The 14,397-nt window shown below is 49.1% G+C and overlaps 1 non-coding gene across 1 annotated transcript; it reads right to left on the bottom strand.

Annotated features, from left to right (window-relative positions):
• Window positions 1-1,896: 1,896 nt before the first annotated feature.
• Window positions 1,897-1,980, bottom strand: LOC141568088 (small nucleolar RNA snR60/Z15/Z230/Z193/J17). The gene has a single exon (XR_012491096.1). It is a non-coding gene; the product is annotated as a small nucleolar RNA snR60/Z15/Z230/Z193/J17 (small nucleolar RNA).
• Window positions 1,981-14,397: the final 12,417 nt, after the last annotated feature.

Raw genomic sequence — 14,397 nt, 5'->3', positions numbered from 1 at the left:
ACTTCCAAATAGTAAACTTGGTTAACTGTCCAGTTGGTATAAATTCATAATGAAATATCTCTCTGATATCAAAAAATTTGGCAACATTGTTGCAACAAATTTTGTGAAATTAATTGCCAGACCTCATATATGAGAAATATATGTCATCTGAGTGACCAAATATATATTTCTTATAAATCACAATATTTCAGGGGCAGTAAGAGGCATGACCCCTCCTGCAAGCCTGGCTGGAGACATAGTCACAACATCCAATGGTGGGCCACCCAAATGTTCTGGTACCATAGCTTTTTGGATGTTCAGGGGCTCATGTTTTCTTGGCTGGTCCACACAGCAGCCTACTTTCAGCTGTCACTGGGGTCTCCATGTCCCCAGGACCCTGATACGGATAGGGCCTGCTCCCTTTTCCTTGACTCCTGAAGCATGCTAACTACAAGTGTTAAAAAAGGGGAAAAAAGGAACATACTAAAATGGAGTCATTTTTGCTAAGCCACCATCGCCAAACCAAAACTTAGAACCTAAACTAATTGCCATTGAATTTTAAACCAATCAGCCTGGAATTCCCTGGTCAGCACTAGTGATGTCATCTGCCTGATAAGACCCCCTGGCTTCCCCTAAGGGAAGGTGTCCTTGCCTAAAATAACCCACTTTTTTTTTTTTTTTTGGTTTATAAAAATTTATTTACATTGAAAGATGTTTGATCTCCTATCCATGAGCGTCCATCCAACTGCCTTTCAACAGGTCAGCTAGATGAGTGCCATCAGAAATGCCCTTGAAATCTTCCAAAGGTCTGCCTATTTGATGAAAAAAAGGACATTCACTGGATATTTGAATATCCAATACCCCCATTTTTGTAACTCATTTTCCATCTTTAACTTTTGGAAAAGTAATATTTAGGGCAGAGAACCTATTCTGAACCTTTCATGTATAATGGTGGATGCACTTCCTAATACCTTTGTCCAAACCCATAGAAAGCACACCACCATGAATGAGCCCTAATGTAAACTATGGACTTTGGGTGGTAATGATGTAGGATATTTTCTTTGTGCTGGGATCGTGTCTCGTGAAACTGAAGAATGGAAGCACGGACCAAGGAGAGGCAAGGAGTTGTAAAAGAGGATAGTTTATTAAAAGTAAAGAGTAAAGAGTTACAGCTCTCAGAACGAGAGGGGGTCCTGACCAAGTTGCCCAGAGACTGAGGCAAAAGTTCTTACTTTTATACCTTCCCTGCCTGCTTGGGGGAGGGGGCTGGCACCTTCTAATGGAATTCTGTCTATCAGGTTTGTCTTGTTTGCCCATCCTGAAGGAATTAACCAACCCATTCTTATCTATCAGATCTGCCCCTTTGTCCAGCCAAAAGGGATTTGAGATAATTTATTAACCTTAAGGCGCATTCTCATATCTTTGCCCTGGAGTGAAGGAGACATTCCAGAACCTGGCATTTCAGGATATGGCTGCCTTTTGTTTATTCCACCAGGGACCTCCCTGTTTACCTAACAACATGCTAACTAACCTGTCTCAGTAATGATGTCAACATAGGTTCATAATTTTAACAAAAGGTCCATTCTGGTGGCTGGGTATCAACAGTGAGGTGTGTAAATACAGGGTATATGGGAACTCAGCACTTCCTGTTCAATTTTGCTGTGAATCTAAGTGCAATATTCAATTTAATTAAAAATTAAAACAGCTGAATAACCTATTCTGGTATTATCTACAGCTTTACATATAAGCCACAAACATTTCCTCACAAACATGCAAACTGCGCTTCTCCAAATGTGACTTAATCCTGAACTGCAACAGAACGTTTGTATGAGATATGAGTTATCCAAACCCCTGAATGTTTCTCGTGGGACAATGGCTAATCCCCCTTTTTGAGGTTAGAAATGGGATTGTTGCAGCGGGCGACATCAGATAGGAGCAAAAGACAACATTGCTTCTGTTCATCACTGTTCATCTGCAGAACTGTTATCATCATTGTAATTAATCCATTCTTTTAACCTCTTAGTCCCACCCCGTTAAAAACCTCCCCTTTATACAATCCCTCAGGGCACCCTTCTGGTTGCTAGAAGGGAGGCTGCCCCATTCATAAATACTTAATAAAGCCAATTAGATCTTCAACTTTACTTCATTGAATCTTGTCTTTAACACAAGGCAAGTGCTAGAGACAAGTGCTTGCAAAAGTCTGGGAACACTGCATAACTGACATGTCAGGCTAGATACAACTGCTAGTAGCAGAATGTCCACAGCAGTTTCTAGAAAGAAGGTCCTATAACCCACATTGTTTCAGGGATCCCTTTCTTTCTAGATCTTCTTTCTGTTTGGCTTTGAACTCTGGCTCCTCTCACTTCTCTCCCAGGTTGCCTCAAAATTCAAATTCCTGTTATTTAAAATACCGGGCAATCTCTCTCATGTGTCTGGTCCCTCTGTACCAGGTCTGGGTGAGGGATTAGAGGAGAGTTTGCCTTTCATGGCAAAATGGGTACTCAAAGGTGGTGTCCTAAAGAAGCCTCTCTCTCTCTCTCTCTCTCTCTCTCTCTCTCTCTCTCTCTCTCTCTCTCTCTCTCTCTCTCTCCCTCCTTCCCTCTGAGGAATTCTGCCTTTCTCTTTGCCTAAGTGGCTCAAATTGTAGCCTATGTTTTAAAAATAATATGATTCCCCTCATTGAAGAAACATCCACATGTACCAATATGAAAGCGATGGAATGGCCCACTAAGTGGGGAAAAGCTCTGAGAAGAGCAGGGTGAGTTGGTCTGAGGATCAGGCCACCACTTACAGGTGTGTAACTGCAGCTTGGGCCAGGCCTCTACATCCCTGCATTCTGGATGCTAACGTCAGAAGGAATGGAGAAGGCCCAGCAAAGGGGCATAGCAGGCCACATGGGACCTGACCTCAGCAGCAAGGCTCTGTACCTACCAAGCTTCCCCCAGTGTCCGGATCACCAACAGGAAGCCTCACACCCTCCGGCCCCCTCTCCAGCTCTCCCCCACCATATTCCTTCCCCACTTCCTTCATTTGTCCAACATCTCCTACAAGGGCTGTCACCCCCACTCGGCCTGTGGTGGATCTTTCCCTCTGTGACTATCGCCTCTAACCCAGCAGGAAGTCAAGTTCAACTTGTAACAATCTCAGAATATCCAAGACGGAAAGGCCCACGGATGTGATCAGCTACTTCCTTCTTGGTGCTCAGATAAGGAACTAGGAACAGAGAGGGTGACCAAACCCAAAGCACCAGGCCCTTTAGGGAGCTCGGCATCCCTGAGGGTGCAGAGTGGATCCCTCTGATGTCAGTCACAGCCGGGGGAACTTGCTCAAAAAGGGCACACAGCTGGGACAGTCTTGCATCTGTTTCTCACAGAGGCCCCAGTTTATGGATCCCAGAAGGCGACAACACACCACCACAGCCACCATGACATGCAGGCGGTAACACATCCTGAGCCAGCCAGTGTTTGCAAAATTTAGTTTACAGCTTTATTAGAGCGTTCAGTCAACAAGCTTTTTCTTTAATAAGAAAGAATGAAGTGGAGTAGAATAAAACCTAAAATGTCACATTTAATCACATACCATAAGGGTAAGTTGGTCTCCTACCACTTCTGTTTCAGCTATGAATCTATAATCTATATTTGAGTATAAATGTACTGGGTCAGGGTGAAACAGCTTGAAAGCCATTGACTTATACCCGTTTGACAATTCAACCCCCTAACAAAAGCTTTCCAGTATGAGTATTTGCCAACTGAAAGGAGAGACGTTGAACCTGGGAGAAACTCCACAATTCAGATGCCGTCTCCCACAGCAACAAGAGTTGAGGCCTGATTTGCACTCAACACTGCACTGAGCTTAACTGTTCATAAGGCATAGTCTACCACAGGACTTCATTCGATTTTCTCTGGTAGAGGATCAGTGTTCTAAACTGAGAAATGGGCGTATGGAGGACCTTCCCTAGAAGACGTTAGAGAAAGTGAAAACGAGCACCAGGCAGATAAGAGCTGCCCGACAGCAGCAGGATGGTCAGTTGGCAAGTGAGGCAGACCAGTGTCAGGCAGAGGGAGAACCACAGCCCTTAGGCCCCTCAGCAATGTGTTTTCCTGGCCCCACTCATGTAGGACTTTTGACCAGGAGTGTTTGAGATGAGGCTTTTGTCTCAAGAAAGAGCCTTTGGGGGCTGACTGGAGAATGTCCTCAGAGCATGTGCCATGATGGGACAGCCTCAATGTGAGAGGGCAGAGCCTCAAAGGACAGCTTCCCAGACCTGAGAGTCAAGTGGGAACCACGCAAAAGATGCCCTATCTTCAGGGTCACTGCTTCAAATACACTCCTGAGAAAGGCTGTGTGGGGCAGATTCCATGTCTTTCTGCTCTCTCTTCTTTTCCAGAGACCAGACAGCCAGCCCTGCCCAACTCCCACGCACCTCTCGAGTCTGCATCACGCATTGGAGCACGTGAGGGGACGCTCCTCTCCAAAGTGCATTACCAAGGCCTATCGTTAATTTTTTAGCAGCCGCTCGCCTCGCTAATGGTCGGGGAAACAGACTGGGCCTCCACCCCGGCCTAAGTGCTCCCCCACCTCTGCCTGGCTTGGGCAAGAAGCCAGGTGCTACCCTGACAGCCAGGCTCACCACACTGCCACCGGTTCCTGCTTGCCCTCTGCCAAGGACTTGGGCTTGTGCTATGGGGTTTGTCGTCTTATTTCACCCAGAATTGTACCTGGTCCCTTTGTGATAAGACTGGGGAAGTGAAAAGTTGTGTGTGATTTCACTTGGGGAACCAGTCAAATTCCAAAGAAATCCCAGGACTCTGAGGTTGCAGGTAGAAAGCTTGGCTACTGGGGCTGGAGACCCTGCACTGCCGCCGGATTCTCCAACCCCCGCCAGCTCTGGCCATTCCTTCTGTCACCGTCACACCAGCCTCAGTGGGTATTGTCCCCCCACAAGGTGCATGGCCAGTCACTATGCCAGAGACCAGGCTGGGATATATGACTCTCTGACCCCAAAAAGCCTGTGACCCCAAAAAGAGAGTGCCTTTGCTTTTCAGGCTGAAATCATAACACAAGCCTCTACCACCACCTCCCCAGAAAGGTATTGCCTCTCAGAGTATACCTGCCCCACCCCCACTCCCATTATTTCTGAGTATTTCCCAGAAAACTCTCTCCAAGAGCTCCAAGTGAGGGCCTTCCTCCAGCCTCTGGTCTGGCCACCACACTACCAATAACTACATGAGACAGCCACATGTCCACTTGTGTGGGCATAGCTCTGTGAATGAAAAACAGGCCACATACTAAACCTGGCAAGCTCAGGGGAGACCAGCATGGTGGGCCCAACAAACCATCTCTGTGTGCTCTAAAAAGTGAGTTGTTAACTAGCCCGAGCCCACCAATGTGAAAGAAGTACCTGTCTCTCCATTTTACTGTTCACCCAATCCCAGAGATTTCCCCACTTTGCATTCTCCCAACCCCTTCACCTACCACCGATACAGTTCATGCAGCCCTCCTCAGGGCTCCTTCTCCGATTCTAATGCATAAAGTAAGCTGTGAAGCTACCATTTCCCAAAACGTTTTGTTACCCTTGAGATCTTGCTTCCCAGTAATTGTCCTCAGTTTAGCTCAGATAAACTCATTAAACTTCTCTGCAGGTTTGGATGTTTCTACGTGGACAGTTCTCTCCACTGGGGACCACGGACACCCCACTTGCTTTGGAGAGGGAATGGGATCCCTGACCGCCCACTGCATGAGCCGGCCCCACTGTGACCCTGAGTAAAATATCCTTCAAAGCCTATACTTAACCCCAGTCCAGCACTTTCAGCTCACACAGACCTCAGCCTGACCTTACAACTCCACTCAGTTCCTGCCTGTGCCTCTCTAACTCCCTGGAAGTGGAGAGTAGACCAAGGAGGGGAGGGGAAATGGAGGAGGAAGGAAGTTGCAGCTCAACTCCACCGTGAGCAAGAACTCTTGCTCCTGGGCAGTCAGCACCAGCGGGGACGTCCTTGCCTGAGTCTAAGGCCCCCTAACTCCCCATCCCAGAATTAGTGTCTTTCCCCATGACTGGCTAATAGAACATTCATTTCCTGAAACAAATCCCTACCCCCAGCTACCCACAGAGTGCGGTCTGGCCTAGACAAGGCCGGCTGAGGGGAAGAGCAACAAATAGCCCCAGTACCTCCCTTAAAGATGTGCTCTCATGCATTCATGGAAACATGCACCAGGCACCTCCAAGTGCCAGGTCCCAGGTCGGAATGGAGAGATGGCCCAGGGCTACCATGTTCGGTGGGCCTGAGTTCCACAGCAGGGCTCTGGAAGCTTTAAGCGACTCCATGCCCACATCATGCCCACATGTATACACATGGCATGGCAGTTAGTTGTTAGGTAGCAGAGCACTGCAGACGATGGTCATGGCTCAGGGGCATGGAATCAGGATCAGACAGCTCTGGACTAAATTCCAGTTCTGTCACTTCCAGCTGTGCGACAGAGAAATTGACCACACCTCTCTAAGTCTCACTGTCCTTTTCAATGGAATGAGGACATTATCCTGAAACAGAGGGTCTGTGCCTGGAATCTTCTCTGGTGTCCCATTGGTGCCCCTAGTGCCTTCCTATAGAATGGGACCTACCCACAGTGGGCCTTCCATCATTGCTTGTCTCCTGCCTAAGCCCCCTGAGGACAGTGCAGAGGGAAGGCAGCCCCAGGCCTCTCCCTGTGAAGTCCTTGGAAGTGGAGGAGGCATAAGGCAAAGTCAGAAGTGAAAGGGACAGGGGACACCCTATCCCCACCAGCTGCCATCCCAGGGCCCCTAGCCTAAGGCCAGCTTAATTTGCATAAATTTGCATGAACACCGTATTCCTGGGTCTTATAGCCAGTTATTTCATTTAGGCATGCTGCATCCAGAAAAAGGCACCAGCAGAGATGTGGCCCCCCCTGGGCTTTGTGTCAAGAGGACAACTAGAGCCCCTACCCCAGTGGGATACCCCCCTGGGCCTGTACCTCCCCTCCACCCCCACACACCAGCTGCCCCTAAAGCCCAACTAGGAACTACTGCCTTTGGATGCAAACACAAGAAGTTCCCATTACCGCCTGTCCTCCACTTCCCCCCCAAAGAGAAAGAAGTTCCCATTACCCCAGAAGGCAGAGGCTTGGCAGCCCCACACCTCCCCCACTCCTCAGCGCCCGTTAACCAGATTAGGGTCTTAGATTTGGAGGGTACTTTCAGGATGTCTAACTCAGGGGTGTTCAACCTGAACCCCCCCCATAGATAGGTAAGAGCCCCCCTGCTTTAGATAAGGGGTGGGTGGGCCCTGGAGTCCCACCCTTGGTCTAGGTCCTCCTTCCTCAAAGGCATCTGCAGGGAGCTCAGCCTCCTCAGAGCATGCGACGCCCCTCATCATTTTATACCTGAGGACACAGAGGCCCAGGGAGGGGAGGGAAGGGTCTCAGCTAAGGTCACAGTATCTGCAGCAGAGCTGGAACCAGAACCTAGAGGAGCTGGTGTGCCTGTGCATTCAGCAGGAGTGGAGGCCATGCCCAGGAGGCTCCAGCCTCACAGGGCAGCTTCCAGACTCAGAGTAGCCAGCTTGAGCTGTCAGGAGCAGAGGCCCAGCGAGAAGCAATCCCGCGATCAGCCTGAGGTAGGGCATCGCCAGGTCTCCTGATTCCCATGCAGGGTGCCCACAGAGCAAGCTGACCACTGGGACGGGGGAGGAGAGGGGAGAGGGGCGGCTGGCATTCTTGCCCAGCGGGGTTCTTGGCCACGGGGGCAAGGGGAGGCCAGAGGAGCCCTTGTTCCTGGGGGCTCTCAGAGTTTAAGTCAGGGCACAGGATGAGGAAGAAAATGTTTCCAAGGGGCAGGAAAGGGGCCTCTCTAGAGCTGTATTTCTGAGGAACTGGCTTTTTCAGTGTTCTCCCTTCCTCTCCCTGAACATCATTTCTTTTCCTCTCGGATTGGCTCACTGCCCCTTAAAAACACTTACTAAGTGCCCAGCACTTTCCTGGTAACGTCTCACTCAATTCTCACACTCACCTGAGGAGTTATAGACTCTCGTCTTACAGAAACCAAAGTTCAGTGGGGACACCACCTTTGACCCAGGTCAGTGTGTTTGTCCGACAGTGCCCTCCAGAGACCAAGGCCCGGCCCCGCCCCCGCCCTGCAGGCCTCACGCCTGCTCACTGTAACCCTGTGGCCTTGGCGCGTGCAGCAGGTCGCCTGACCTTGATCTCCCTTATCATTTCCTGCAGGGCCCTGGCATTTCACCTGCTGCCAGCGACCAGCAAACGCCTGAAGATGCCTCTGAGGATGATGGCCCACGTATGCATGTGTCAGTGACATCAGGCTGCACACCTGAAGGTAGAACCAGACTCTTACGGTAAAGACCTACCTGACATTCTGCAGAACTTCTTCCAGGCTATAAAATATCAGGTAGATAAACCCTGGAGATGCTGCGGACAGCTGGCAGTGTCTCCCCTAGGCGGGGCAGGGGTGCACTGAGAAGCATTTGGGGAAAAGGTCCCCGGTTCATCTGGTCAAGCACAGAGAGTGCTCCTCCTCTGCCGTTGCACAGAGCTAGCCCCAGTCCTTGGCTCTAACGGAAGGAGGGGGTGTCACGGAAGGTGTGTCAGCCTCTGCTCACAGGAGCCCCCAGCTAGTGAGGCAGAGGTAGTGGAAAGATCTGGGAGTCAGGTGAGCCTGGCTGAAATCCCAGCTCTGCCATGTTTATAAAAATTCAGAAGCAGATTAAATCAGGCTATTTGGCTCACAAAGACAATTGAGAAAGCAAAGGGTGTACATAATATTAAAGTGCAACCCAGTGAGGATGGGTGTGGTCCAGTATAGGTCATCTGCCTTGGCCCAGGTATTCAAGGAGTTGTGTGTTTCCTCATTTGTAGTGTACACCAGCGTTTCTCAAACTTTAATGTGCATACAATCTCTGGCAGGTCTTGTTAAAATGTGGTTCTAATTCAGGAGATCTGGAGTGAGCTTGAGAGTCTGCAATTTAAAAAACCTCCCAGGCCAGCTTAAGTAAACTCTTATAAATATTTTTCAAAAAATCCTCCCAGGCCATCCTGTGCACCACCTTTGGAACAAGGGGCCAAAGCCCAGACTTCTCTAGTTGTGTGCCTTTGCAATCTCCCCCAACCAAAAGGCAATGAAATGCTACAAAAAAGGACTAGACAAAAAGGACTTACTCCTGGGCTCACTAAACACTCCCTGGGCCGGCTTCCTACATCCCCATTAGCCACTGATGGCCTCGTCACAAGCCAAGACATTTGATCCTGCACAAAGACTTATTCTGTACTGTGGACAAAAAGGGAGTTCTATGGAAAGTAACCTTACAAGGTGATCTAACCATAAATTCCAAACGGAGCATCTCATGGGAGGTAGTCATGCCTGAGGCTTATAATTTCTTTAGTAAAAGGTTATTCTTGCCTTACAGGAGCCCTGTCCATTGTTTTGTGCATCTAGGCTAACACACCTTTGAAATGCCTCTTTTCTGACCCCTCAAGCAAGCTGCCAATCAACAAGAGAGCACAAAATCTTGTTAACTATCCTGTGATCCAATCCCCACCTTGCTTTCCCCTACCTTCAGGGAATCTTCCTTGTGTTCCGTCCTTAATTCGAAATGCATAAAACGAGCTGCAAACTATTATTCTAGGAAGCATTTTTCTCAGTCTGCTTAGATCTTACTTGCAGGATACACAGCTACTCATTTCACTGAGCTCAGAGAACTTTTCCTCTCAAGAGAGTTCATGTTTCAACAGAGGACTGGAAAGGGGGCAGCCTTATGCCAAAGTAGAGTACCAAGCTCTGGGGTGCAGGGAGATTTGGGGCAGGCATGAGGGATCTCAGTGCCTTGTCTGGAAAGAGAGTGCCATGTGAAAACAGAGTCTCTGAGCTTAAACCCCAAGCACCCTTTGGCCAGCTTACCTCCCCATTCAGTGCCCTGCCTTCACAGACCATTCTCTTCGTCCGTGCTGCCTCAGCTCTAGGTGGTTCTGACATGGCTTTACCCATCGGATCACACAGTGGCGGACACAATCCCTCCATTTTCCCGAATCACCCTCAGGAAACCCCACCTTGAATTTGTGGATGGAAAAAGGGGTCACACACTAAACCTGACAAGGTCAGGGGAGGCCTGCATGGTGGACCTTAAAAACTCAGAGACCGGAAGCAACCACTTAGGATGGTCTGAACATAAAAATTCCTAACTAAAAGCAAGTCATGGTGGATCGTGGTCATGTCCGAGGTCTGCAGCTTGCCGAAGGTCAATCTTTACTTAAATTAGTCTGTCTATTGTCTTTTTGCATCTAAGATAACATGCCCTTGGAATGTCACTCATCTCCTTTTCCAGACATGTCAGGGCACCCCCACCGCACCAGAACACGAGACCACAAAAGGCTTCCTGTTATCTTGTTCCTCAAATACCATCTCTAAGTGCTGTAAAGGTTAATTGTTAACTAGCTTGTACCCACCAGTGTAAAAGAAGTTATGTGTCTCTCTGTTTTACTTTTTTATCCAATCCCAGATGTTTCCCAGTTTGCTCTCTCCTGCCCCCCTTTATCTACCGCCAATGGCTCTCATGTAACCCTCCTTACATCTCCTTTTATTCTAATGTATAAAATAAGCTGCCGTTCTCTAGAGCATTTTCTCATCTGTTGAGGTTTTGCTTCCTGGCAATTGTCATCAGCTTGGCTCAAATTCATAAAAATTCTCTCTAGGTTTGGATGTTCTTAAGTCAACAAATTGCAGCCCCACTCCCTCCCTCACATCGGGGAGCAGCAACCTGTTCCCAAGCTTGGAGGAGTCTCACCACACCTGGGTGAGTGGAAAGGCAAGACAGGTGAGGGGCCCCTTCCCTGGGGCTGCTACCCCAGTCCAGGCAGGACTAGGGCTGGGTGGGCTGGCTCCCAGCCAGGGCTGTCAGAGCACATCGGGGCACGTGGCTTCTCCTGGCCATCTCGTTTTAATAGTCAATTAGAGTATTTATTTTGTGAAATGGATGTGCTGTGTCCCAGCCTATAAATGTTGCATCAATCTGAGGAGCTGAGACTGAACAACAGCCCTCTCCTCTAACCCAAGTAGAAGATGACCCTAGACTCTCATCCAAGATGCTCCTGTTCTCTTAACCAAAGAGCTAACCTTGTCGTCAGGGAAAAGGGCAATCTCAGGAGGCTGATAGCCAGGGCTCCGTAAAGAGAATACTCAGCCAGTCCAGGTGCAGACATCCGTCGGTGTATGCACTGAGCACCTCTGCTGTACCAGCAGCCTGCTAGCTCTGGGGCAGGCGACAGAGACCAGAGGTGGGTGGGAGCCATGCGGGAAGCTCCGCAGAGATGATGAAGGAGGTGAAGAAGGGTGAGAATGAGAGTGCATTCATCCAATAACTACTTACTGAGCACCTACTATGTGCCAGGCACTAGAAACACAGAAGTGAATGAGACAGCTAAAACTCCGTGCCCTGCAGCAACTCACATTTCTGTGAAGATAGTTAATAAACAGCAAACGGGGTGTCGACATAAGAAACCTCCAAACCTGGAGATAATTCTTATGAGTTTATTTGAGCCAAACTGATGACATATTCCCAGGAGCAAGACCTCAAATGCTCCTGAGAATCACCATCTGCAGCTTATTTTATGCATTTGGAATTAAAGAGAGAACGTAAGGAAGATTACAGTGGGAGAAAGCAACTGTGGGGATCAGGTCACAGGATAATTAACAAGATTATGTGCTCTCTGGAGGGTGGTTACAGCTTATTTCAAAGGTGTGTTAACCTAGATGCACAGAAACAATGGATAGGACTTGGCTTAAGGCAAAGATAAGCCTTTTACTAAAGAAGTTACATGCCTGGGGCGTGACTACCCACCATGAGCTGCCCAGTTAGGGATTTATGATCAGATCCCCTATGAGGTTAATTTCCATAGAACCCCCTTTCTTCCTCCCCAAGAGAAAGTGTGTTTTATAGTGTGTTAGGAGATAAAGGATATGCAAAAACATAAGAAAAAAAGTAGGGCAGGATACACAGGTGAGAGATGGGGATAATCAGGGCGGGTTTCATGGAGATGATGGTATTTCAGCAAGGACCTGAAGGAGGGAGGAGGGGAAGGCCATGGGGACGCGTAGGGTCCAGCAGAGGGAAAAGCAAGGGCTGCCTGAAGACCCTGCCTAATCTATATGAGGAGAAGGGGAGGCCAGCATGGCAGCAATGAGTGTGAGTAGAGAGAGGGGCCCTAATGAGAGACGAGGTAGGAGCGCAGGCAGATCACACTGGGCCTTGTCAGCCATTGCAAGGACTTTGCTTTGACTTAGAGACCAGATCGGCCAAGGGAGGGTTTTGAATGCAGGAGTAACACAGTCTGCCTAATGTCTGGGCAACATGGCTCTGACTGCTCTGTTCTTAGCTTGGCCATGGACATGAGTCTAGCAGAGGAGGTGTTCAAGCAACACTGCTCTCCCTCCTGAGTCAGAAAGTTCATCTGCTGGGAGTTTAGACCCAGAGGTACTGAGGAAACATCGGTCTCTCACCCACACCACACCCCATGTAGTTGAGACAAGCTCCACTCAAGGCACTCCCAGTCCAGAGAGAGACAGATGGGCAAAGTACCAAAGGCCAATAGTGTGGCTGGTGCTCTGTCCATCAAGGTGTCACACGGGGTGACCTGCGGGCCTCAGCTCCCGCTCCCCACATAAGAACGCAGGATATGGCTAGGCCAAAAAGGAATACCCACGGAGCCATAGATGGGGGAGTCATACCACTACATTCTCTCTGGCCGCCGGGTGAGACACACGCAGTAGTAGCCACCCGATCCGCAGTCCGCCATTCACTTCTCTGCCTGCCAACCAACCAACCAACCATTCAACGCAGCCCCGCAGTTACATCAGTAGCCAATTGGCTAACTGGTTACAGCTGATGGCCAACCAATCACAGTTGATGGTCATTCACTACCTGAGCCAGCACCTCCTCATGCGAGGCTGAGAGCCTGGAAACTGGTCTCTGGGACTCTGTCCCCACGGAAGGTGCTTGGGGCTTAGCAGGGTGTTCCCTTACCTACTTTCTGTACTTTTCAGGCCTCTCCATGTTCCCCTGCAGAAATTCATGCTCCACTTAGGACATTCCTTTGTACACCTGTCAATGTAAGAAACATCCAAACATGCAGATAAATTTTATAAGAGTTTATTTGAGCCAAAATTGACAACATATGCCGGGGAGCAAGGTTTCAAACGCTCTGAAGAATGACAGTTTTGCAGTTTCTTTTATGCATTTGGAATTAAGGAGGAAATGTAAGGAAGATCACCTGAAGGTGGGAGAAAGCAAGGCAGAGATTGGGTTACAGGACAGTTAACAAGATTGTGTGCTCTCTGGAGGGTGGTTACAGCTTATTTCAAAGGTGTGTTAACTTAGGTGCACAAGAACAATGGACAGAGCTTGCTTAAGGCAAAGATAAACCTTTTACTAAAGTTGCGTATATGCCAGGGGTGTGACTACCCACCATGACCTTCCCAGTTAGGAATTTATGACCAGATCACCCTGTGAGGTTATTTTCTATAGAAACCTTTTTTTGTCCACAGACCTCTGTCAGTCCAGCCTTTAGATCTCTCTCTCCAGCTCATGGGGAACCCCGCAAATATGCCCACCGAGCCTCTTTAGAAGAATGCTGGATAGGTCCAAGGATCCTCCCAAGAATGCTGCAAGATCTCTTATCACCTCCATTTCCCAAGCTTGATCTCTTTGCGCTGCCCATTGTAGATGCAGGAAGGATGCTCAGAGATCCCCATCAGCACAGAGCACATATCTGAAGAGCACCTACTATGTGCAGGGCACTATGCTAGGTGCACCAAAGGGGACAAGGAACTGGTTCCTGTCTTCCTAAAGTTTGCAACTCACTGCAAAGGAAACTCATCATCCAAGGGCAGGGGCCAGACAATGGACAACTGGGTCTGCAAGCAACTCTTGGAACACTGTGGCGTGGTGGAGCTCCCTGAGTGTTGAATGGTAAAAGACTTAGAGCTGCCACAGGAGCTCAGAGAGGGTGTTGCGCTGGGGAAGGAGGGTCCCTGAAGGAAGCAGGAGAGGATCTGGGTCACGGGGGCCAGGCAAAACAGGGAGCTAGGGAAAGAGGATATTTTAGACAGGAGGAAACCCATGGAGGTGAGAAAGCACAAGATACTCATGGGTGGGTCTCGGTGGGGGCATGGAGGAGAGGCCCCTCAAAGCAGCATTCCCACTACAAGGCTGTCAGAACCCTGCCTCTTCACCCCCCACCGTGCTCTTTGGGATCCAATTATGGGGCCATTCCTAAGGCGTACCCCCCACCCCCCACCCCCCAGTCTCTGGCCTCAGGGTTCAGATAACCCCTGTCAGGGTTTATCTCTCCAGCACCGAGTGGCTTCTTGAAGAAATTTTAAGCTTTTTATCAGGGGTT

Source organism: Rhinolophus sinicus, chromosome 17 (genome assembly GCF_057876585.1).
Source record: "Rhinolophus sinicus isolate RSI-liver-muscle chromosome 17, RSI-T2T, whole genome shotgun sequence".
Classification (NCBI taxonomy): Eukaryota; Metazoa; Chordata; class Mammalia; order Chiroptera; family Rhinolophidae; genus Rhinolophus; species Rhinolophus sinicus.
The sequence above is the reverse complement of the archived record's forward strand: the minus strand, read 5'-3'. Positions and strand labels throughout refer to the sequence as shown.